Source organism: Oncorhynchus kisutch, linkage group LG5 (genome assembly GCF_002021735.2).
Source record: "Oncorhynchus kisutch isolate 150728-3 linkage group LG5, Okis_V2, whole genome shotgun sequence".
In the NCBI taxonomy this organism is placed as follows: Eukaryota; Metazoa; Chordata; class Actinopteri; order Salmoniformes; family Salmonidae; genus Oncorhynchus; species Oncorhynchus kisutch.
This window is the reverse complement of record NC_034178.2, coordinates 24,628,763-24,655,440: the sequence shown is the minus strand read 5'-3', so window position 1 is coordinate 24,655,440 and position 26,678 is coordinate 24,628,763. Positions and strand designations below refer to the sequence as shown.

General features: G+C 42.2%; 1 protein-coding gene across 2 annotated transcripts in view; it reads left to right on the top strand.

Annotated features, from left to right (window-relative positions):
• Positions 1-26,678, top strand: part of LOC109890795 (zinc finger E-box-binding homeobox 2) — a 49,939-nt gene that overhangs the window by 9,993 nt on the left and 13,268 nt on the right. The window lies entirely within an intron of this gene.

Below are 26,678 nucleotides of genomic sequence, written 5' to 3'. Positions count from 1 at the left end.
GCTTTTTGCCACAGTTTTGCCACAACTTTGGAAGTATGCTTGGGGTCATTGTCCATTTGGAAGACCCATTTGCGACCAAGCTTTAACTTCCTCACTGATGACTTGAGATGTTGCTTCAATATATCCACATAATTTTCCTGCCTCATGATGCCATCTATTTTGTGAAGTGCGCCAGTCCATCCTGCAGCAAAGCACCCCCACAACATGATGCTGCCACCTCAGTGCTTCAAGGTTGGGATGCTGTTCTTCGGCTTGCAAGCCTCCCCCTTTTTCCTTTAAACATAACAATGATCATTATGGGCAAACTGTTCTATTTTTGTTTCATCAGACCAGAGGACATTTCTCCAAAAAGTACGATCTTTGTCCCCATGTGCAGTTGCAAACCATAGTCTGTATTTTTTATTGTGGTTTTTAAGCAGTGGCTTCTTCTTTGCTGAGCGGCCTTTCAGGTTATAGGACTCGTTCCACTGTGGTAATAGATACCTTTGAACCTGTTTCCTACAGTGTCTTCACAAGGTCCTTTGCTGTTGTTCTGAGATTAATTTGCACTTTTCGCACCAAAGTACGTTTGTCTCAAGTAGACAGAACGCATCTCCTTCCTGAGCGGTATGACAGCTGGTGTTTATACTTGCGTACTATTGTTTGTACAGATGAACATGGTACCTTCAGACATTTGGAAATTGATCCCAATGATGAACCAGACTTGTGGAAGTCTACAAGAGGTCTTTTCTGATTTCTTTTGATTTTCCCATGATGGCAAGCAAAGAGGCACTGAGTTTGAAGGTAGGCCTTGAAATACATCCACAGGTGCACCGCCAATTGACTGAAATTATGTCAATTAGCCTATCAGAAGCTTCTAAAGCCATGGAATCATTTTCTGGAATTTTCCAAGCAGTTTAAAGGCACAGTCAACTTAGTGTATATATATATTTTTTTTTACTGCAACTGCCAACCACAGGAGGACTTAGGAGGCCGCTCTCAATGAGTGTAGACAGCCTGTTGCTGCCTGATGCCGCTCTGCTAATCATCAGATGGGGGAGGAGAAGAGGTCCCTATGTGTGTAACTGAGGGAGAGACAGGGCCAGACCTAGCCTTTTTATTCAGGGCCGGCCCAAGCCTTTTGGGGGCACTTAAGCGAGATTTGGTTGCTCGACAACCATTTTCAAGTCTTTCCATAGATTTTGAAGCAGATTAAGTTAAAACTGGAACATGGCCACACAGGAACATTCGTTGACTTCTTGGTAAGCACCTCCAGCGTAGGTTTAACCTTGTGTTTTAGGTTATTGTCCTCCCAGTGTCTGGTGTAAAAAAGACTGATTTTGGTTTTCCTCTAGGAAAACTCCATTCCATTTATTTTTTATCCTGAAACACTCCCCAGTTCTTAACAATTACAAGCATATCCATAACATGATGCAGCCACCACTGTGCTTGAAAATATGGAAAGCGGTACTCGGTAATGTGTTCCATTGGATTTGCCCCAAACATAGCACTTTCTATTCAGGACAGAAGTTAAACTGCTTTGCCACATTTTCTGCAGTATTACTTTATTGCCTTGTTGCAAACAGGATGCATGCTTTGGAATATTTTTTATTCTGTACAAGCTTCCTTCTTTTCTGTCATTTAGGTTAGTATTGTGGAGTAAACACAATGTCTGTTTATCCATCTTCAATTTTCTCCTATCACAGCCATTAAACTCTTAACTGTTTTAAAGTCACCTTTGGCCTCATGGCCCCTGAGCGGTTGTCTTCCTATCCAGCAACTGAGTTTGGGAGGACACCTGTATCTTTGTAGTGCCTGGGTGTATTGAAGGTAACATCCAAAGCTTCTTTAATATCTTCACCATGCTCGAAGGGAGTGGCCCATTGGTCTAAGGCACTGCATCTTAGTGCCAGACACCCTGGTTTGAATCCAGGCTGTATCACAACTGGTTGTTGTCCGGGTTTGGCCGGTGTAGGCCGCCATTGTAAATAAGAATATGTTCTTAAAACTTCTTCAGCCTAGGGTCTATTTTTCTCAATTTCCACCCGACTAACGTGCCCAAAGTAAACTGCCTGTTGCTCAGGCCCTGAATCCAGGATATGCATATAATTGGTACCATTGGAAAGAAAACACTCTGAAGTTTGTAGAAATTTTTAAATAATGTAGGGGACTATAACACAATAGATATGGTAGGAGAAAATCCAAAGAAAAACAACCAGATCTTTTTTGAGACCCCAATCTAGCTCCATGTAACGATTCTCGTCCTCTTCTTCTGAGGAGGAGTAGTAAGAAGGATCGGAGGACCAATGCGCAGCGTGGTAAGTGTCCATATTGTATTTATTATATGAACACAAAACAAAAACAACGAGAACGAAACGAAACAGTCCTGAACGGTGAAATACAAAACACAGAACAGAAAATAAACACCCACGAAACACAGGTGGAAAAAGACTACCTAAGTATGATTCTCAATCAGAGACAACTAACGACACCTGCCTCTGATTGAGAACCATACCAGGCCAAACTCAAAGTACAACATAGAAAACCGAACATAGACAACCCACCCAACTCACGCCCTGACCATACTAAAACAAATACATAACAAAATAACTAAGGTCAGAACGTGACACTCCCAGTATGCAATTCCTATAGCTTCCACTGGGTGTCAGTAGTTCAAGGTTTCAGGCTTGTTTCTTCCAAAACGTAGGGCTGATCAATGTAAATTAGTGTATGCACGCGAAACGAAGAGGACACACACCTGCTAATATCGTTTTCCTATTGAACATATTTCTTTCCGTATTGAAACATTATAGTTTATTTACATTTTAGGGTATCTAAGGATTATATAGAAACGTATTTTGACTTGTTTTAACAAAGTTTAGCGGTAGCTTTTTGGATTCCTTTCTCTGCATGTTGAACGAGTGGAATACTCAAATCGATGGCGCCAACTAAACAGACTTTTAGGGATATAAAGAAGGATTTTAACAAAACGACACTACATGCTGTAGCTGGGACCCTTTGGATTACAAATCAGAGGAATATTTTTTCTTAAGTAAGTGAATATTTATTCACTATTTGTGAATTTATGAAACCTGTACTGGTGGAAAAATATTTCGATGTGGGGCGCCATCCTCAAACAATCGCATGGCGTGCTTTCGCTTTAAAGTCTACTGTAAATCGGATGGTGTGTCACATCTGATCCTGCTACGCCCCCTAGTGGACATCCGGTGTCTCCTTGACCTGCATCCATTCCCCCAGTTCTCTCCCTCTTCTTCTCTCTCTGTGTGTGATTGTGTGGTTAGAGACAGGTGTGCTGGAGTCAGAGCAGTTCCCCACCAGCTGCAACCCGTTCCATAATCAAGACCTCTATAAATACTCAGTCCTGCCACTTCCACTCTGCCAGATCGTAATCTCCATTCAGTCAGTCCTGCTTCTAGCTATTTGTTGTTTTTTAAGATCCTGTATCCTGCTGTGCCTATTTCCTTGCCTGACGCTGTTTCTCATCTCACTTCAGTTTTGCTGCTCTGACTCTGGTTCCTGTCTCCTGTTCCACATCTCACCACTCTGCTACCCTGTTCTGAATTCAACTCATCATCACTCCCTTGGATTCCCCTCCAGACCTGTTTACCCTGTCCCAACCCAGCTCAGTCCAACCTCAGCCTCCACATCGGGTTTCCTACAACTCATCCAAGCTTCCCTGGACCTGCACTTCATCTCTCCCCGTGTTACAATAAATATCTTGGTTCATTCATCCCTGTTTCCTGGTCTGAGTCTGCTCTTGTGTTCCCCTGTGCTGCTCCACGTAACACAGTGCAGTTAGATTAACAAGAATTTAAGTGTTTAACTGCTTTAAGACACTTGTATGTACCTACATGTTTAATATCCATAAATTGTATGATTTGTATTTGAATTGTGCGCCCTCCAGTTTCACCGGAAGTTGTCCCACTAGCAGGAAGCCTAGCCTTAAGAAGTCTGGCTTGCCTAGTTAAATAAAGGTAAAAATTTAAAAAAAAATATATTCAATGTCTGCTTTTTTTACCCATCCACCAATAGGTACCCTTCTGTCACATCTGCTCTGCTGCTCGTCATGTGTCTCCTTGACCTGCCGCCACTCCCCCAGTACTCTCTCCCTCTCTGTGTGATTGTGTGGGTGGAGACAGGTGTGCTGGAGTCAGAGCAGATCCCCACCAACTGCAACCTGTTCCATAATCAAGACCTCCACAAATACTCATTCCTGCCACTTCCACGCTGCCAGATCGTAATCTCTGCTCAGTCAGTCTATGTTTCTAGCCGTTTGTTCCTGTTAAGATCCTGTTGGGCCTGTTTTCCCTTGCCCTGACGCTGTTTTCCTCTCGCTCCAGCCTTAGCCTTCGCACCTGGTTTCATGCAACCCACCCAAGCTTCCCCTGGCCTGCACTCCATCTTCTTCCTGTGTTTCAATAAATACCTTGGTTGCTTCATCCCAGTCTCCTCATCTGAGTCTGCTCTTGGGTTCCCCTGTTCCACTCCGTGTAACACCTTCTTTGCAAGGCATTGGAAAACGTCCCTGGTCATTATGGTTTTTGTTTAAAATCCACTTCTTGACTGAGGGACCTTACAATTATCTGTATGTGTGGGGTCCAGAGATTAGGTAGTCATTCAAAAATCATGTTAACTATTATTGCACACAGTGAGTCCATGGAACGTATTATGTGACTTGTTAAGCACATTTTTACGTTTACTCTTGAACCTATCTATTTAGGCTTGCCATAATGGGATTGAATACTTATTGACTGAAGACATTTCAACTTTCCATTTGTAATCAAAAAAAAATCAAAAAACATAATTCCACTGTGACATTATGGAGTGAGAATGACTTACAAAAAAATGAATGGGGGCCCGGTCGGTATTCAGCCATTTTTACTACAAGTTTAGATAGCTGGCTAGACTCATTTATCAATTTTAGCTGACATGGCTAATTGAGTGACACTGAAACTGCTGATGCGTAACAGCATTTAAAAATGCACCTTGTGTATTCTAACTGTCAACAGTAGGTTGAGAGCCTGACTGAGTCCCCCCCCCCACCCCCACCCCAAAAAAAACAGGCACATATGATTTGTTAATCTGGCCCTGTGAATGTTTGCTGCTTGGTGTCTCCCTCTATGGCCCTGTCTGTCTCTCTCTCCCTCAATCCTTCTCTGTCATTGTTCCCACTATCGCTTGTTCCCTCTCTCCTCCCTCTTCTCCCTCTTTACCTATTCATCAGTTTTCTCTCGCACTCTCACTTACACATGCACATACAAACACACCAGTTTCTGAGGTTTTGCTACAGTGCAGTTCAGGTGAACTCAGAGCTGACAGTGAGAGAGCGTGGCATTGGCAGAGACTTGACTGTTGGGTGTACTTTACTCCTACCTCTCAGTACCTGTGATCAACAGGTACCACCTAGATATGCTCTGTACACTAGCTGCCCTGTAGACCAGCTGCTCTACCATGCCCTCACTCCCACCTACAGGGAGAGAACACATTCCATCAGCTGCCCTTCACCTGTGGTATTACTGATAAAGGAAGACTTTGTGCATCGCAAATGGCACTCTATTCAATATATAGGGTGTTACTTTTGGCCAGAGCCATGGTCAAAACTCTTGCACTTTATGTTGTGCAATTCAGCGGGCTTACCTGAACAACACATTTGTATTTATGTAGAGCCATCAGGCCATCATTGTAAATAGGAATTTGTTCTTAACTGACTTGCCTAGTTAAATAAAGTTTTTAGAAGTTAGGTAGGTAGAAGTTGCTGTTCCCAACCACAATGTCACACATATTTCTTTATATATTGAAAAGCGCTTCAACTCTTGTGCTACGTTGTTACATTTTGCTTGATTCTAACTAAATAGGTCGAAGTTGCTGCTCATAATCACTGATACAGAGTCAGATAATCTGGTTAGGGATAATCTGACCCTAGATCTGTGGTTAAGGATATGTTTTAACCAAAGAAGTTCTAACTGCTAATCAATAGCAGAGAGCAATACAAACAGTAATGTTGTGAATGGAATGAACTGCAGAAGGAGGTCTTTTTTCAGCTTTCTACAGAATTAAGACGAGACATTTTGATTAGATAATCATTGCTAATGATCAGTGTAGTTCAGGTATGATAGGGGGAACAGGATCCTTGAGGCCGGAAACTGTGTGTGAGAAATTAAGGCTTAAATATGCTAGACATAGGATCCTTTTTTTACTATTGTCACAGCGGACATCTGGGGAGGGGGGAAAAGGGGAGCTCCAGTCCGTGCCACCTCCACTCTCATTGCGACAGCTGAGCAAGGGCTGCTGCCTTCCCAGCTCCTCGCAGGGACCAGCTTTCACTTCACCCTTGGGCGTAACCTGCAACAAAGTCAATCAAAGTTGCCGCTGCCCCATCCACGTTAGCCCCCATGCCAAGGGACATGCGCAACGGAACATCTAGGAGCTCAGCATGGGGCAGCCAGAACCATGGCCAGGTCAGCCAACAGCTCAGTCTGGCAAACATGCAGCATTGTGACCATGTTCAGGGACTCGGTCACCACCCCCCCGGGCCCAGTGCTGCTCCCCCGAAAAACGACTACGCTTATTCGGCAGTGACGGGTTATGGTTAGCCATCCCTATATTAGCCAACGGAGCTAGGTAGCCAGCTAGCTTCCCTTCCACCGGAGACGTGTAGACAAGCCCCCTCCATCCCCTCCACATCCATGAAGTGGGAGACCCATGCAACATCAGGTTTGCTGAATGCGGCTGGGCCCCATTAAGGTCTTTAGCTCATCGACAAAGTCTGGAAAAAGAGACAAGCGGAGCTAAGCAGTGCCCAAAAACTTGACCCCAGTCACCCAAGTCATAGACTGTTCTCTTTGCTACCGCATGGCAGGTGGTACCAGAGCTAGGTCCAAAAGGCTCCTTAACAGCTTCTACCTCCAAGCCATAAGACTGCTGAACAGTTAACCAAATGGCCTCCCGGACTATTTATAGTCGCTTTGTTTTTACACTGCTGCTACTCACTGTTTATTATCTATGCATAGTCCCTTTTTACCCCTACCTACATGTACAAATTGCCTTGACTAACCTGTACCCCCTGCACATTGACTTGGTACCAGCACCCCCTGTATATGGCCTTGCTATTGTTATTTTATTTACTTTCATGTATTTAGTACATCTTTTTTTAACTCTATTTCTTGAACTGCATTGTTGGTTAAGGGCTTGTAAGTAAGTAAGGATTTCACGGTAAGGTAATACCTGTATTCGGGTCATGTGACAAATACAATTTGATTTGATTTGACTGCGGCCTGCACCGGTGGCAGTTATTTCCCACCAAACCAAGACACATTCTGCCTTAGGGGGCGGAAACAGCCGCTCGGCGACATAGCTCAATGAGCGACCCCGAAGCCTGTCTCAGAAAACAAACGCGTTGTCATCCGAACATGAGTCCTGTGTAACACTGAAGGAGAACAAGATGTCAGCCAGCTCCACAGAGTTACAGGCACTCAGGAGAGGAAGGTCAACTTCAGTCAACTTCAGTCCCACCAAGCCTTCTAAGGAAGGCCACATGCCTATCGAGTGAGCTTGGACGCAGCCAGCAACAGTTGTCGCACGAGCTAGTTTGATCCAGGGAAGCCTGAGATGAGAAATACAAAGCAACACTCGTGAGTACCATTCAAAGACACTGTGAAACCAGGTGACTGTGGGCAAGGTCCTGAACTTAACAGCCTGCTAGTCATTTTACTTACAACAAGTTAGCGAGGCTAAACAGGCAGAAGAATAACTAACAAATTGACCCTCTGTAAAGATTGACTCAGCGATATGACTTAGATGCAGAAAACAAACAGCATAGTGTGTCGATTTCCACAACAACTAAGAGCATTAATGCGCGAAGCTCAACTTCTCTGCTCTTTTGGTGTATGGCCAGGGCACCCCTGGCTACCACGCTGTGAAAAGTGATCCCGTGCACGTGCACAAAAAAATACTGTACCAGCTGTGGAAGACTTCAGGCGATGCACGGTGTTCATTGGCATTGTCAGGCATGATTCTAATGTTTTTCCGTAGAGGGCGCTAGCGAGCAAACTCCCCATAGCTGTTGTACCGAGTTGACCGACTGACTGAAAGGGAACCTCTGGTTATCACTGTGAAATAACAGGATTATCTGACATTTGAGGAATTGAATTGCTTACGTAAAACAGTTATCTTTATTGATTTTTATTGAGAAATCAAACAAATTCGAGAGAGCTCACAGGGGTGTTCAACGTAAGCTAAATGTATAGTTGCAGTATAGCTAACATGAATATGAAACCCCAAATTACTTTTTTAATGCACTCGTCATGGTACCTAATAGCAGGATTTTCCGTCATAGGTAGAGAGAACACATATTGAAACCTATAATGAATTTTCTTCAGGCTCTTGTCACGGTGGTCATGGAGCAGTGGTCTCACTCACTCACACACACACACACACACACATTGGAGGGGAAGGGTTCTACCACGTATTGGACGTGTATCTGAGGATGGTTGCATCATCACAGTATGTGTGTGTGGATGATATCAGAGCTCTGACTGTGCCTGGTCCCAGATCCTGGATCTGAAAACCACCCAGCCGGCAGTGGCACGCACACTCAGCCTTCTTCTTCTTCTTCTCTAGCATTCCTTCTCCTCCTCCCTCCTTCTCTCTATCCCTTTTCTCTCACTCCCCTTCCCTCCTTCAGTCTCCTTCCACCCTGGTTGAATCCCCCTCAGCCGGTGCTGTCGCCACCCTGGCTCCCCCCCGGAGCTACTCTGTCACACACTCTCTCTCCTCCTCCTTCTCTCTCTCCCTGCCCCATGGTTGGGTCTCCCCACACTCTACCTCTCCTCCACCCCCCGCTCCCCAGCCCTGTGCTGTCGCCACCCTGCCTCTCCCCCCCTCCCTCCCCCTCCCTCCCCCTCCCTAACTCTCCCATGTCTCCCACCTGCCCCCCCCCCCCCCTGCCTCCCGTCTGTCCCACTGACGCCACACGCTGCTCCCATCCCTCTGCTAACCACTTCAAACACCACAGCACAGCCATCAAAGCCCCATGGCCAGGCACACAACTTCTGCTTCGACTTAACACAGCTCTAATCCCAGTCACAGGGCTTGTGATATACTTCAAAGATACTCTTAAACTCCCAGTTTGCTTTTTAAACCGAACCCTTTTTTTCTAGTTGAATTTGAGTTTTTATTCCATAGATTTTTTTAAATATTTTTTTTTTATCCCTTGCCACACACACGCGTGCATGGACACATGCACACACACTCTCTCCCGCTCTCTCTCTCTCACTCTTTCTTTGTTCTGTTCTTTTTTTTTTCGATCTGGGTCAGTGTCAGCAATGCAAGCAGTAATGACATGCACATATTCTCTCTCTGGTGCGGTGGTTCTGCACTTTTCACACAGTTTAATTAGTAGATTTTTTAAGGTGTTGGCTCTGTTTCACACGCACATCACCACACACATACAAATACACACACATAAATGCACTGTTGCTAGAACACACACACACATACAGACAGACACATGCCCCCACATACACACAGTTGCTAGCATGCTCACATATGGCAGACGCTCACAATCGCAATCACACATGACTACACACACATGCATGCACGTATGCACACACACACACGCACTCACACACACAAACACGCCAGGTTGTTTGGGAGGTTAAAAGTCCTTAATGTCGTTTTATTAGACATCAACTCAAAATTCTAGAAAGCACTTCAACACTTCAGCAGCTCACTAAACTGCCGTTTTCTCATAGAGCAGAAAGCACATGACTCAGTTTACACTGTATCCTATCAGAGTGTGTGTGAGATCCTACCAACAACGTGCATGTGTGCTTGTGTGTGTGTGTGTGTGTGCGCGTGCGCGTGCGTGTGTGTGTGGTCATATCTATAGCAAGGCCCTATATATTGGTGTTAAATTAAGTACAACATCAGCCAGATAGTCCATGGCTCAATTCGTCTTGTGACGATTCCTTGCATTCTCTTTTTTTCCTCCTTCAACCGTATTGAAGGAGAAGGTCCATGGTCCCGCCCCTCAGACTTTCTTCTCCAATGCGTTTTGAGATGGAGAGGAGAGAGGATGCATCTAGGAAAGATGAATTGTGAAAAATCTCTTCATATATTCACCTGGGCGGCATCACCAAGAAAAATGATAAACAGAGGCTGAGTTGTGTCATGACTGTGAAAGATGGTCTATTGAAACAATGTAATACCAGTATGTACCAGAGGGGTGTGCCCAGTATGTGTGTAAAAGGAGGGAAAGAGTGGAAGAGTCATGGGGCTCGTTTGAGTGGTAAGGCGAAAGCAACCGGCTGTAGAGGAGTGAAGTCGGGGGAGGTGCGTCTGCGACAGCCGAAAAGTCGGACACTGATGTGGTTTTCCAACAGCAAGGCTCAGTGCAACATAGCAGTGTTGCCATTGTTTATAAAAGGTGTTATTTTTAATGTCGGAATAAACATGTCTCCAACCCCCAGATCACAGTCTCATAAACGGAAAATATCAATCAAATGGTGAGAGATAAAGCCCCAAATATCATCATTAGAGCATATCCACTGTATACATGAATTGCGGCAAAGTTGGTTCCTGTTTCAGTCACTTCTTTGGTCACGTTCGCTTGAGTCAAACAAAATACCCTAATGACTGCTTCACAATAGAGCCTCCCACAGGCTCTATTGTGAAGTTGGTGAAGAGCAACTGCAGAAACTTGCAGTCAACTTGCAGTCGAACTTTGATCACATGATTTCTGTAAAGTTCATGTAGTCACATGTAGGTGCAAGTTAGACCATTTTCCCCCATAAAGCAACACAATTTGAAAGGCGGTGACCAACAATGTCCAGTGTTTCCTTTTCTCCTTGCTGATGTGCTGAGTCACCCAAGAGTACCATGCAGCAAAGAACAACTCAGAGAAACAACCTTTATAGATGTTTACTTTATGTTTAAATCTGATCCTTCTGTTGCCTAGATTTAGTTTTGGTCGATAAAGCAAAGGCTTTTGATGATTTTAATGCAACATTTCATCCCATTGTGTTTATTCCTTTGTGTCTGTGTTTGTATTGCTGTGAAAACACCTCATTCCTAATCTCATAAAGATGTCTTAGATCATAAAGATGTTGTAGAGAGACAAAAGGTTTCTATAGGGAATAGGGAGCCATTTGGGATTCACCCAGTGTTGTGGATACCAGGCATACCAGTCAGACCTCAGCCCCCTGATCTCTCGGACCGTAACAGAAAAGAAGTTGCAATTCAACTAGAAACTAAACCCATAACTGTCCCACATTATATAGCTGTTAAACTCAAAGAGGAGTTTTATTTAAGACTACCCTATTAAAACTTCAAACCTTTTGTCTTCCCCCAGGAGAATGTTTTAATATTCTAGACTCAGAACCACCATTGTGTGGTTTTGTTCAAATGTACAAAATAAAGAGCCCACATCAGAAAGAACTGGAAGATGCAGTGAAGCATTTTCATGTGCTGAAAAAAAGGGAAAACAAATTTTTGGGGGAAAGTAAGGTATTTATAGAGTGGTGTGAGAGACTTTTGAGATGACAGAGCAGTTAATGAACTGAACTGGAGTTGGGTTTTTGATTCATATGCGGTGTGGTGTATGTTTGTGTGTATGTGTGTGGTGAGTGTGTGGGACTGGTCCCTCCATGTGTCCTTGCATTCCTACCCAACCCAACATCCCACCACTCTACACGGAATAGAACAGAGCTCAGGCAAGGCACAGCTGCACAGGGATAGAGCAAGACACCTCAAAATAATGTGCACAACTCCACTCACTGACATTTGAGGGGCGGCAGGTATTGGGACAGTAACCGAAAGGGCACTGGTTTGAATCCCAGAGCTGGCAAGGTGGAAAAATCTGCCGTTCTGCCCTTGAGCAAGGCAGTTAAAACCCAACAACAACTGCACCCCGGATTACGTGGGTGTTGATTAAAGCAGTCCCCCGCAACTCTCTGATTCAGAGTGGTTGGGTTGAATGCATTCAGTGGTGCAACTGACTAGGTATCCCATTTCTCATTACACACACAGACACATGCATGCACACACACACACACACATACATACAGTACCAGTCAAAGTTTTAGAACACCTACTCTTTCAAGGGTCTTTATTTATTTGAACTATTTCCTACATTGTAGAATAACAGTGAAGACATCAAAACTATGAAATAACACAACATAGAATCTTGAAGTAACCCAAAAAGTTTTAAACAAATCTAAATATATTTTAAATGTTATGATTATTCAAAGAAGCCACCCTTTGGCTTGATGACAGCTTTGTACACTCCTGGCATTCTCTCAACCATATTCACCTGGAATGCTTTTCCAACAGTTTTGAAGGATTTCCCACATATGCTGAGCACTTGTTGGATACTTTTCCTTCACTCTGTGGTCCAACTCCTCCCAAACCATCTCAATTGGGTTGAGTTCGGGTGGTTGTGGAGGCCAGGTCATCTGATGCAGCACTCCATCACTCTCCTTCTTGGTCAAATAGCCCTTACACTGCCTGGAGGTGTGCTTGTGGTCATTGTAATTTTGAAAAACAAATGATAGTCCCACTATGCGCAAACCAGATGGGATGGCGTATCGCTACAGAATGCTGTGATAGCCATGCTGGTTAAGTGTGCCTTGAATTCTAAATAAATCACAGACAGTGTCACCAGCAAAGCATCCCCACAACATCACACCTCCTCCTCCTTGCTTCATGGTGGACCACACATGCAGAGATCATCTGTTCACCAACTCAGCGTCTCACAAAGACATGGCGGTTGGAACCAAAAATCGAACATTTGGACTCATCAGAGAGATCCTTGATGAAAACCTGCTCTAGAGTGCTCAGGACCTTAGACTGGGGCGACGGTTCAAACTTCAACAGGACAATGACCTGGAGTGGCTTCGGTACAAGTCTCTGAATGTCCTTGAGTGGCCCAGCCAGAGCCTGTACTTGAACCCGATCGAACATCTCAGGAGAGACATTGAATTAAGCTATTCAGCAATGCTCCACATCCAACCTAACAAAGCTTGAGAGGATCTGCAGAGAAGAATGGGAGAAACTCCCCAAATGCAGGTGTGCCAAGCATGTAGTGTCATACCCAAGAAGACTCGAGGCTGTAATTACTGCCTAAGGTACTTCAATAAAGTACTGCGTAAAGGGTCTGAATACTTATGTAAGTGTGATATTTCTGTAGCAAACATTTCTAAAAACCTGTTTTTGCTTCGTCATTATCGGGTATTGTATGTAGATTTAGAAAAAAGGGGTAACCTAACAAAATGTGGAAAAAGTCAAGGGGTCTGAATACTTTCCGACTGCGCTGTATACACAAGTGCATGCATTCACCCAAGTACACACACACAAACAGATCCTTATAGGCTAATCTCTCACACCATATCTCTCCATTTCTCCAAATGTAGAATATTAGGGGAAATGGTGGGAAGAAAGTGAGGTTTTCTTGGCTTTCTATCTAGATGATTTTGGATAATTGTTGTTTGTGTACGTTGCCATACGATCAGGTGTTACACTGTAACCACCTAATGTGAAGTCCCTGTCGAAGACTTGGAAAGACAAAGATGAAAAAAGGTTTCAGTTTAAAATCAAACTGGGAGTTTAAGCCAAAACTCTTCACTCTATCTACAGTGGGGCAAAACAAGTATTTAGTCAGCCACCAATTGTGCAAGTTTAATTTGCAAATAAATTCATAAAAAATCCTACAATGTGATTTTCTGGATTTTTTTCTCTCATTGTCTGTCATAGTTGAAGTGTACCTATGATGCAAATTACAGGCCTCTCTCATCTTTTTAAGTGGGAGAACCTGCACAATTGGTGGCTGACTAAATACTTTTTTGCCCCACTGTATTTGCATATCTTCTCCTTCTCCTATTGTCCTTCTCATTCTGTTCTCAGCCTCCCCTCGCTTCACAACACAGTGAGTGAAATGAGTCAATATGAGACTGAACAACAGTAAAGGTACATCCGTTGTTAACCCTTTCTGTGGTTTGGACTGTTGCTGTGCATTTCCTTCATGAGACCCCGATCCCCTATCACTGATGTAGATAGATAGATACAGTAGATTGGTGCTCTGCACTTTCTAATCCTCTAGACCTCCTGCTCACAGTCATGTTGCATTTGCCTGAAGAAGATCTGGTTGAAATATGTTGCATGCTGTCGATGCCAACAGACCTGGCTCTTAGATGGTGACAGACAAGGGAGTCCACACGTTGGCAATTAAGGAGAAACAAAAATATTAAATAACTAACGAAGTATAAAACTACAAAGGAAAACTAACCTGTGAAGTGTGAAAGTAGGCATGTGAGGGGTGTGATGGAGATGCATGGATGGATGGAGATGCATGAGGTAAAATGTGGGTAAGTGTTGAAGGGTGCACCTAATCAAAAAACCATAATCAACCAGATCACAAAACAAAATGGTGCTGGTAGAGATGCCTGGGCACCATAAACTTTTATCTCCTATTTGATCTCAAATCCAGGTGCAACTTGTCACCTTAACGACCCAATCAGCTCCACCTGTCCCCAATCTGAAAATAAAAACACAAACAAGGAGAAGGAGGCAGGGAGAGCGAGGGGGGCATAACACACCGTCCCATAAAAATCGGGGACTAACAAGGACCCGAAAACAAAACCTACAATCACACCACACAAGTACACAAATACAACTGATCAAAAACCAGAACCATATCATTAACTAGCATGTACTACATCTCTGAGTCCAAGTTACGTAGCTTCTCCAATGAGTCACGATAAAAACGTTGTTTAGTAGGGACAGCATCCCCAACATCAATATCGTGCACTGCGGGTCTCTTTCCATTTGTAGGCTATGCGTGTGGACTTTTTGACTTTTCGTTGTTGTTGTATATTTAAAACCTTCCAGTGGTACATGAGAGGCTAACTTAACTGTAGTCAATAGGATTTTTTAAGAGCGAGTTTTCACACTTTTTTGTTTCAACTTTACATCCCTACAATTCTCATTGCAATAGCCGCTAACAAAAACAAATCCTTATGACATTCCCTTGCCTGCATACGCCAAAGCATACATACAGTCGCAACCATATAATATTGTCCCACCAGAGCCAACCAGAGGAGAGCTCTGGTTTGTTCAGACAATTATTAAAGCCTCTTCCTGTCAGGTCCGGCGTTATGGGTGGGCCTTAGGAGGCCTGGTCCACCCTACCGCACCACCTTGCCTGTCCAAATAAAATATAGAAATATTAACAGTTCATTTGAGCAAGACACGCGCCTACAGAAAGACGCAACAGTGCACCTCTGTTTCAGTCTGTGTAGACCATGTACAGTTGAAGTCGGAAGTTTACATACACTTATGTTGGAGTCTTTAAAACTCGTTTTTCAAGCACTCCACACATTTTCTTGTTAACAAACTGTAATTTTGGCATATCGGTTAGGACATCTACTTTGTGCATGACACAAGTACATTTTCCAACAATTGTTTACAGACCGATTATTTCACTTATCCAGTGGGTCAGAAGTTTACATACACTAAGTTGACTGCTCCTTTAAACAGCTTGGAAAATTGCAGAAAATGATGTCATGGCTTTAGAAGCTTCTGATAGGCTAAATGACATAATTTGAGTCAATTGGAGGTGTAATTGTGCCTGTATTTCAAGGCCTACCTTCAAACTCTGTGCCTCTTTGCTTGACATCATGGGAAAATCAAACTTATTGTGGTAAGCTTGTGGAAGGCTACCTGAAGCTTTTGACCCACTGGGAATGTGATGAAAGATATAAAAGCTGAAATAAGTCACTCTCTACTATTATTCTGACATTTCACGTTCTTAAGATAAAATAAAGATCCTAACTGACCCAAGACAGGGGATTTTTACTAGAATTCATTGTTTTACTAGGATTAAATGGAATTGTGAAAAACTGAGTTTAAATGTATTTGGCTAAGGTGTATGTCAACTTTCGACTTCACCTGTATCTGATACTGTCTGGACCAGAAGAGTCATACTATTTCTGTCCAGACAGCATCAGATACATTAACTTCATATAAAAAAAAATAAAACCGTTGAAATGAGCAGGTGTCCAAAATATTGACTGTTACTGTACATGTTTCACTCACTCAGATGCTTTCTCTGGTGACAAACACTACATGACCCAACGTATGTGGACACCTGCTCATCGAACATCTCATTCCAAAATCATGGGTATTAATATGGAGATATAACAGTCTCCATTGTTCTGGGAAGGCTTTCCATTAGATGTTGGAACATTGCTGCGGAGACTTGCTTCCATTCAGCCACAAGAGCATTAGTGATGTTGGCCGATTAGGCCTGACTCGCGTTCCAATTCATCCCAAAGGTGTTCGATGGGGTTGAGGTCAGGGATCTGTGCAGGCCAGTCAAGTTTTTAACATCCATTGTGAATGATAGTTCTTAAGTATTTGAAATATATTTTTTAGCAACACTCTCGGCTTCGATAATCACCAAGCCTTGGTGTGAAAGAGCATAATGATCTGATGATTCCATATATCCAGTGGAAACGTCATTAAAAAAAGAGCTGTCTGTCCCGACGGTCTGTCCTGAGCTCACTGGTGCGGGAAACTCTGAGGGCCCGGAACAGGTGAGTTGATGGAATGTTGCAAGTTCACTAGCTACAGCTACAGCTTCCAGTTGATGATTTGATACAATGTTGCACTTCACAATTAATAGCTCAAGTCAAGACAGATATAGATGAAGGCAGACAGGCGGAGTAGAGAGATGAATGTGAAATATTTTCGACTGTTTTTATTTGTCGACTTTAGGCCTATTTACATATTTTACTTAGTTGACGATGAAGTTATAGGCTTACTGCTGCATTGGCCTATAAGGCTATCTCTGAGTTCTATGCACTAATTTCTTTAGCCGCCAATCGATCACAGTGTATCAATGTGTCCATATGGCAGAGGCTGGTGCTCTCGCCTTAGTTGAATTTGAACTTTTATGATTTTTATGATTAACCATGTGATAATGATTATAAGAAACGAAAACGTAACTGGCACGCTGATCGGGAGAAATGGTTGGATAAATTATAAACTTCCCCAAACTTGAAACTCACGAGCTACCTACGGTCTTTAATACAAAGCCCATTTTAACAAGTTGTGAACAAGCAAGCACGTACACACATAGGAAGTCCTGCGAAAAAACCTGACAGCCTATGGAAATCAAAGGCCTGTCCAACTCATTCTTTCTGGTGCCGACTCTGCTTCCTGTACTGGGTTTAGTGAGTAACATCGTCGACTATGTGGGCATGAACTCATACTTAGACACTGCTCTGCACAGACTAAACCTATGGGCTAAACATGACTGGCAGGGGAGATACAAGGTGCTCAATTCCTCCCTGCAGCTCCCTTCTTTCTAGTTTTCTCTCTTTCTATGTTCATCTCTTCATCTCTGACACAGCAATCTGTGTGTGGATTACTTGATAGGGTGATGTCTTTTTAATTATTACATCATGCTTTTCTGAGGACATCAAAAGAGAGAAGGAGTGACTGATCTGTGATGCTGCACTGTGTCTTTTGATGCAGTAGGTCTGGTCTCTAGCTGACTTGAGAGAGCTCAGGGAATTTCCCCTGCTATATTTTTTTGTTTCAATATCCAACAGAGGATCTGAGACAGGGGCAGCGTGACACACTATCTCTTGTTCTCTCTCTCTCTCTTGTTCTCTCTCTCTCTCTCTCTCTCTCTCTCTCTGTCTCTCTCTGTCTCTCTCTCTCTCTCGCTCTCTCTCTCTCTCGCTCTCTCTGTCTCTCTCTCTGTCTCTCTTTATATACAGTGGGGCAAAAAAGTATTTAGTCAGCCACCAATTGTGCAAGTTCTCCTATGTGTTCCTTTTCATCATAGGAACACATAGGAACTATGACAGACAAAATGAGAAGAAAAAAAATCCAGAAAATCACATTGTGGGATTTTTTAATGAAATGATTTGCAAATTATCACACTCCAAACTCCACTATGGCCAAGACCCAAGAGCTGTCAAAGACTTGAATCTGAAATAGGAAGACTGAATCTGGGAAGACTGAATCTGCAATAGGTAAGCAGCTTGGCTTGAAGAAATCAACTGTGGGAGCAATTATTAGGAAATGGAAGACATACAAGACCACTGATAATCTCCCTCTCTCTGGGGCTCCACGCAAGATCTCACCCCGTGGGGTCTAAATGATCACAAGAACGGTGAGCAAAAATCCCAGAACCACACGGGGGGACCTAGTGAATGCCCTGCAGAGAGCTGGGACCAAAGTAACAAAAGCCTACCATCAGTAACACACTACGCCACCAGGGACTCAAATCCTGCAGTGCCAGACGTGTCCCCCTGCTTAAGCCAGTACATGTCCAGGCCCGTCTGAAGTTTGCTAGAGAGCATTTGGATGATCCAGAAGAAGATTGGGAGAATGTCATATGGTCAGATGAAACCAAAATATAACTTTTTGGTAAAAACTCAACTTGTCGTGTTTGAAGTTGCATCCAAAGAACACCATACCTACTGTGAAGCATGGGGGTGGAAACATCATGCTTTGGGGCTGTTTTTCTGCAAAGGGACCAGGACGACTGATCCGTGTAAAGGAAAGAATGAATGGGGCCATGTATCGTGAGATTTTGAGTGAAAACCTGCTTCCATCAGCAAGGGCATTGAAGATGAAACGTGGCTGGGTCTTTCAGCATGACAATGATCCCAAACACACCTCCCGGGGAACGAAGGAGTGGCTTCGTAAGAAGCATTTCAAGTTCCTGGAGTGGCCTAGCCAGTCTCCAGATCTCAACCCCATAGAAAATCTTTGGAGGGAGTTAAAAGTCTGTGTTGCCCAGCAACAGCCCCAAAACATCACTGCTCTAGAGGAGATCTGCATGGAGGAATGGGCCAAAATACCAGCAACAGTGTGTGAAAACCTTGTGAAGACTTACAGAAAACATTTGACCTCTGTCATTGCCAACAAAGGGTATATAACAAAGTATTGAGATAAACTTTTGTTATTGACCAAATACTTATTTTCCACCATAATTTGCAAATAAATTCATTAAAAATCCTACAATGTGATTTTCTGGATTTTTAAAAATAATTTTGTCTGTCATAGTTGAAGTGTACCTATGATGAAAATTACAGGCCTCTCTCGTCTTTTTAAGTGGGAGAACTTTCACAATTGGTGGCTGACTAAATACTTTTTTGCCCCACTGTATATATCTCTCTCTCTCTGTCTCTCTATCTCATTATCTCTTTCTTCCACAAACACATTCACGCCTACGCAGTTGCAGAGAGAAGCCACACACTCCACAAAGACATTTACTGATCAACACCCACGTATTACTAATGGTAACTTATGCTCTCCACCCCATCATGCATGAAACTGATATGACACATGTTGGCCCTCCCAGCAGAAAAAGAAAAGGAGACCCGCGCACTCTAGGAGCACAGATTTTTAGAACCAATGTTTCGACAGACAAGCCGTCTTCATCAGGGTATAATGACAAACATATAATGTTCGAAACATTATGTAGTCTGAAAGGACACACAGGTGTGTGTAATCATGGCTGGCTGTGGCTTGATTTCATTGGTTGATTTAGTGATATAAATAGAACATATTAAAAAAAGCATGAATGGATAACATTAGATCATAAATACAATTTGGCTACATAGGCCTGCAAACATGATTTACAATGGATAGCAATAAAGACATTAATCACACGACTGGCTTCACATGGATCTCTACACTGAGACCGAAGGGAGCAAAGGTCTTAGCTGTCGAAACATTGCTTATAAAATTATTGCATCTGAGCTCCCAGAGTGTTCAGCTCTTCTCATCTTCTTTTTTTTCAATTGTTCTTCTCTGCATGCCAGCACCAGGCCTGAACAGGTGTTGCCTTTCTTTCGCCTCCAGGGAGTCCATCCCAGTAGCACAGTTTTATAGCATGAACGTTCACTCTTCTGCAGCAATACAACAGTGTGGCCTACTGCACAGTACATCAGGGCAAGTGTCTCTGCAAGTCTGACGGTAGTGTGCCTAAAATACACACACTTACGGTAGTGGGCCTAAAATGTACACACTTACTGTACAGTATCTGTCCTGTTAATAACCTGTAGGTTATTTATTTGACCATCAATTAGACAGACACTTGTTCTACCCTTTACTCTACAGTAAGAATGTTGTAAAGCTGCAGCTAAATATAAGGCTGTTTTAAAAGCTTTATCGACATGCATTTGATGCAGAGTAATTATTAAGGATTTATTCTACCACCAATCAATTGAACAATACGAATGGTTGTTCTGCATATTAGTTGAATATGCGTGGCCAGTACCGTAGTTGATGTCTAATCTATTACCAGTTAATAATTTAGAGGCAAATAGGCATCTTTGATATACTGAATGCTTTGCTATAATGTCCTGGTTCCCTCTCTGCAATGTGGCCTTGCTCTCTCTGTGTGCTATCAGACCAGGCCAAACGAGGGCAGAGAGAGCGATGGACCTGCCTGCCTCCCTGACAGACTGACAGTGTTGATAGAAGCGTTGGAGTGGGAGGTGTTTGTTCTTAGATGTGGTGCCTCTGACTCATTGCAAGAATGTCAAATAGCTGCTTTGGTATTTGCTATAATTCAGACATTGCGTTGCGTTAGTGTTTTGGGCTAGTTGATCTCTAAAATGTCCTAAATAAATCATCTTCATCATCATCATCATCATTGTGGAACTTGAAGATTAATACAGTATGGATATTCTGCCTGTGCTACAGTCATCATAGGTAGGCTACTGTAACTATTTCCTGCTTGCTCCTGCATGTGTGTCTCTGTCTAAATATGTGTCTTGTGTAAACATAGCATTTCACATTTTGGTTATTGTGAGAGAAATGGTATCTTGTCTATTAGGGAGTTTGTTTGTTTTTCAAAACATTATATATATATATTTTAAAGTAACTCGCGCATTTCTTCTAATACGTTCCCTGTATCAATAAGATGTTTTTTTATTGAACTTGCACAAGAAAAGTACATTCATGTAGATGGCTTTTATGAGTTTTAGTTCTATACTGCACAAGCGTGTGTTTTGCTCGCCCCACCATTACAATTTCCTCTGTGTCTTGAGAAATGCTGCTGCCATTCCTGTCAATTCCTGCCTCCTCTCCTATACCTTCATGTGGTAACACGGCTGTAAAATTGTGAATTTCATTTCTATTTCTTCAGAAAGTTGAGAAACATACGGATTTTCTGGACGTTATGTTGAACAACAGTTGGCCGTGTGAAAGTGCTTGTTTACGACTGCCCCAATGGCATCTTTGCCATGTCTGATTGTTGCTAAGTAAAGGCATTCAGATATTTTGAAAAGTGTACATTTGACATTTTATCCAAATCGTTCACCCCTTTAGCATCACCCCTTTAATTAATCTGAAATACGTTTAAAAATACTTAGCCATTTGACTAATTTAACTGTCCCCCACGAGGAAATCGGGGAGGTGACAGTGGATCTGCCTCTCTCCGTTAGGACGTTAGTCACACGTGATATCTCAGACACCACTGGCCTGATTAGGACGATACTTGGGTGAATGATGCGTTTAGCCACAGAGATTTGGCCTTTCCAAAATTACACTGAATGGCCCAAGGTGGGACCTATAGTAATTAACACAAATGTGGTAGTCACATGCAAATCTCAATTGACCCATGGGGGGCGCTGCATAATTTGTGGGGTACGGCATGTTTACTGTTGCCTTCAAATCAAATTGTATTTCTCACATGCGCCGAATACAACAGGTGTACCAAATACCTTTCAGTGAAATGCTTACTTACAAGCCCTTAACCAACAATGCAGTTTTAAGAAAAACAAGTGTGAAGTAAAAATCGAACAAAATTTTTTTTTATAATAATTAAAGAGCAGCAGTAAAATAACAGTAGCGAGGTTATATACAGGGGGTACCGAGACAATGTCAGAGTCAATGTGCAGGGAGCACAGGTTAATTGAGGTAATATGTACATGTAGGTAGAGGTAAAGTGACTATGCATAGATAATAAACAGAGCGTAGTAGCAGCGTAAAAGAGTGTGTCCGGGTAGCCAAATAGTAGCCATTTGATTAGCATTTCCTTGTTGTTTTATCATTGCGTTGCATGTCAGATTCCTCAAGATCAATAATAGTGAGTGACTCCTTTTCCCCTCCACCATTTGAAATCAACAAAATATGCATAATTCCCTCTTTTTTTCATTGATCTTTTTAGCTGTAGTGATGAATTAATTTACTGTAATATGGGGCCCACATGGTTTCTTCTCCTTTTCGTAGATTGGTATTTTATTTCCTTGGAAGTCATCAAGTCTATGCAAATCTCGGTACCTCAAATATTGTCAGAGTATAATTTAGGTTTATAATAAAAATGAAAATGTTTGAGTGAACCAATTTCACTTTTAGAATGACATTTTAATAATAGAGTTTGAAATATATACAGCGAGTTCCAAAAGTAATTGGACAGTGACACATGCCGGTGTTTTGGCTCTGTACTCCAGAATTTAGGATTTTAACTGATACAATAATGACTATGAAGTTAAAGTGCAGACTTCCATCGATATCGGGTGGCACTTGCAAATTGCATCACTTTTTGTACATAGTCCCCCATTTTAGGGAACTAAAAGTATTTTGAGAAATTCACATAATTGCCACCCTTGATATAGATGAGCAAAAAAGACTGTAAAACATTTTGGGAAATGATATTATTTTGTACAAATACAATTGCTCAGAGAAAGAGATTTGTTTGAACAAGTTATATAAAACAAAATCTCAAAAATGTTGTGGTCAAAATGATTGGCACCCCTGTTTTCAGTACTCTAGCATCCTCCCCTTGCGAGGATAATGACACTGGCCTTGTTTTATAAATGTTTTATGAGATTGGAGCACACATTGGGAGGGATGTTAGACCATTCCTTCATACAGAATTTTTCCAGATCCTTTATATCCTTCATCTGCACTTATGGACAGCCCTCTTCAATTCAAACCACAGGTTTTCAATAGGGTTCATGTCCGGAGACTTGAGATCGCCCTTGCAAAACGTTGATTTTGTGGTCAATTAACTATTTCTTTGTGGATGTTGATTAGTGCTTGTAGTTATTGTCTTGCTGAAAGATCCACTTGCGGCCATCTTGGTATAGTTCATGATGCCGTTGACCTTGAAAAGGGCCCCACGACAGTAGAAGCAAAATAGCCCCATAACATCGAAGATCCACCACCGTATTTTACCACCAAATATGGTCAAATATATACATATATATATATTTTTTTCATCAATTATGGTAAAATATGGTGGTGCATATTTGATGTTATTGGGCTATTTTGTTCTCCAATCTCATAAAACATTTTAGGAAAAGTATTGTTGTCGTTATCCTCGCAAGGGTAGGGTGCTGTAGTACTGAAAACAGGGGTGCTAATCATTGTTAGCCCTATCTTTTTTAGATTTGTAAATAATGACTTCTTAAACGAAATCTCTTTCTCTGAGCAGGTGTATTATTATATTATATATTATTATTATTGATCTAATTTATGAAAGGTACCAATTTAATTAGGACTTTTACCAATATGAATGATTAATGGCATAATTGACTTATCAAAAGTTTTGCTAATATTGCATTTATATAGCTTTGTAATGATGGACTGACAGAGAATGGAGTAGGCTGCAGAATTGCTTTATATTTAAACTCTTATTTTAATCTATTTTATTGTCCAATTTAACGTCAACTTTGTTGCCACACCACATGGTATAATATCTTGCTTCAGTACAGTATATGGCTCCAGAGTTAGGCTTGGTCGCTCCTACTTTGTCTCCCTTCACTGAGATCTAGCTGAACTGTGGAAAGACAGAGAGACTACATTACGTTCCTTTTACATGGGATGAAATTGTGATCCAATCTGTTTCCTGAAACGACGGGAGATAGAGAGGTACAACTATATGGCCCATGTTGCAGCATGTTGTTGAGACGAGACTCTAATTCCTGCTGGGATTTCTCTGTAAGACATATAGTACACCCCAAATCACACCCAACTCGCTATATAAGTGCACTACTTTTGACCAGGGCCCATAAGGCTCTGGCCAAACGTAGTGCACTATGTAGGGAGTAGGGTGCCATTTGGGCTCAGCCATACAGTCAGTCCCAATCTACCAGTGAGAGAGAGAACTTTGGTCTGGTCCACATTACCTCCCAAATTGGATTACATTTTTCTCTCCTATAACAGTGATTGACACTGTACGGCATGTGCTGTCATTAAAGCAGCATCACACAACCTGGCCTGGGGATTGCTTTCATTATCTGCACACTTGATTTATTTATTTGGATAGCAAGTGCATTCTTCACAAACTCTTTTATATTGGGTAAGAACCAATAAATCCAAGAGAGGCTGAACAGTGCAGGGGCTAGGAAGGAGGAGACAGGAGAGAAGGAGAAAAAGAGAGAAGGAGAGGAGAGGAATTGGAGAGTAAGAACACAAGTGAGAACACAGGACAACTGTCATTTTGCATGTTTCATGGGATGGGATTGTAACCTTTAATCGCGCTACTCTGCTGCATCACATGGTTGAGGCTGTCGATCAGTGAGTCCTCAGGGGACTGTTTGGAGGACTGTCTGAGAACAAGAACACTCACCATATTAATATCTACATCACTGTGCTGACACCAACTTCAGTGATTAGACAGACAGAGGAGATGCCTAACAACTCGCCCAGCACATCCTCATTTTGGCTCTTCAAAGTCTTTATCGGAGTTATCTCACACTCTCAGCTCATAAGCAGAGCAGAAAAATAGCTCCCTCTGTGCTTCTAATATCTGGTACGGCAGTGAAGAGTAATCTTGTTTAATACGGAGTTGATGACTAGTGAATTTAGCATGGGGCGTTGTGAACCACGCTCCCTGCAAGTCAGCCGGAGCATGCATTTACTGTGAGAGAGCAGAGCGAAACTGAGGATGCTGGAAATGAAATAGCTGCATTTCTGGGCTGCCCCTCGAGCCCACCAGCCCACCTCTCCACGACAGTCAAAGCATCACAGTCATAACTATAAAGGTCACGTCTGAATTTACTCACCTCAGCTCTTCTGTATATGCAGTCAGTGAGAATGATACAAGTGTGTCCCATCTTGATTACTCATTTGACCAATACATGTTTTTTCTTCTAAAATGGCAGTGGGTTCCCCAAACATGAACTCAATCTGCTTTCTCACCGTGTGTGAACACAATCACATAACGTAAGACAAAAACCTAGGGGGTCATTTCAATTTATTTATTTTTAAATGAGAAGAGAATAGAAATCCAGTCATGCCTAGAGTCATTCCTTGGAGATGTAAATGTAAAACGGCTTCATAAATAGCCATTTACGATGTACTCGTAGCAAAGCTGCAAGTAATTCACATGCCTATGAACTGAATACAGGCCAGTGATTAATTCCATGACTTCATAACAGTAAATACATCACAAAAACATCTCATTCAAAAGTGTGTACACATGCTGTACTGTACACATCCCTCTCCGAGTTCTCATTTGCTAAGGTATCGACGTCTGTGTTTAGGTTGTATGTTTGTGTTTATTTCACGGATATTTCATATGCAGCTTGTGTGTTTGCCTTCATTTGATGTCACATGAACAGTAGGAGTTTTAAACAATCAATACACGAGGAAACAAACTGTAGGATGACATTTTTACTTTGCCAACACTGCTCCTATCAGTGCCAATTCAGCACATACTGTATCTAGTGGAAAATATTGTCAAAGTCACACACACATCAGAGCCTCGTCTTTAGTGAAGGGTTATATGCAATGATGTACTGTATATAAACCCATCAAAGTGAATGGTTCTGTGCAGTGCTACACACATCAAAGTGAATGTATGGTTCTATGTGGTAATGATTAGATATTGCCAATGCGGTCAGAGCGAAGCTGAAAATGTTTCCCACTTTATATATCAATGCCATTTAGCAGACGCTTTTATCCATAGCATCTGAAAGTCACGCCTGCATATATTTTAAATATGGGTGGGCCCAGGAATTGCACCTAGTACCCTAGCATTACAAGCACCACACTCTACCAACTGAGCTACAATTCATAATTCAGACGCAATACTTTCGTTCAATGTCTGTACACATACATGCTCTACAAAACCGTATGTGCGAGTTCTAATTTTAACAGGGACGTAAATTTGCTTTAGAATTGAGGGGGACATAACTAAATATTATTATTTATTTTTTTAAATATCCAGCCGGATAAACACTCCAAACAGCCTACCCGACAGCTAGGAGGTGTCCACATGGTCCTAAAGCACAAGTTGCCACGTTTTGTATCACATTCTAATGAAACAACTGGGGGGTCAAAAATGCCATTTCAGAATGTGGAAATGTCCCCGCCATACCCAGTCAAAGTTGCAGAGCTGAATTTTATAGTTTATGAACTGTTGTGTTTCTGTTTGGCTTTGTTTGAAGTGACTTACACTGTTTTACATAGAGAAACATAAACACATATTTTCATGTGCCAACCCTGTGCCTAAAAGAGCTGCCCCGTTAAAAAGTAAAGTTCTATATTAACCCATCAAAGTGAATGCATGGTTCTATGTAGTAAGGATTAGATATTGCTAATCAGAGTGAGGGGAAAGAGATAGAAAGAGAGAGACCTCAGAAGAGTTTGGGAAATAAGAGTCTACAGTTGAAATCCCCTGCATGTGTTTGTGATCCACATGAATT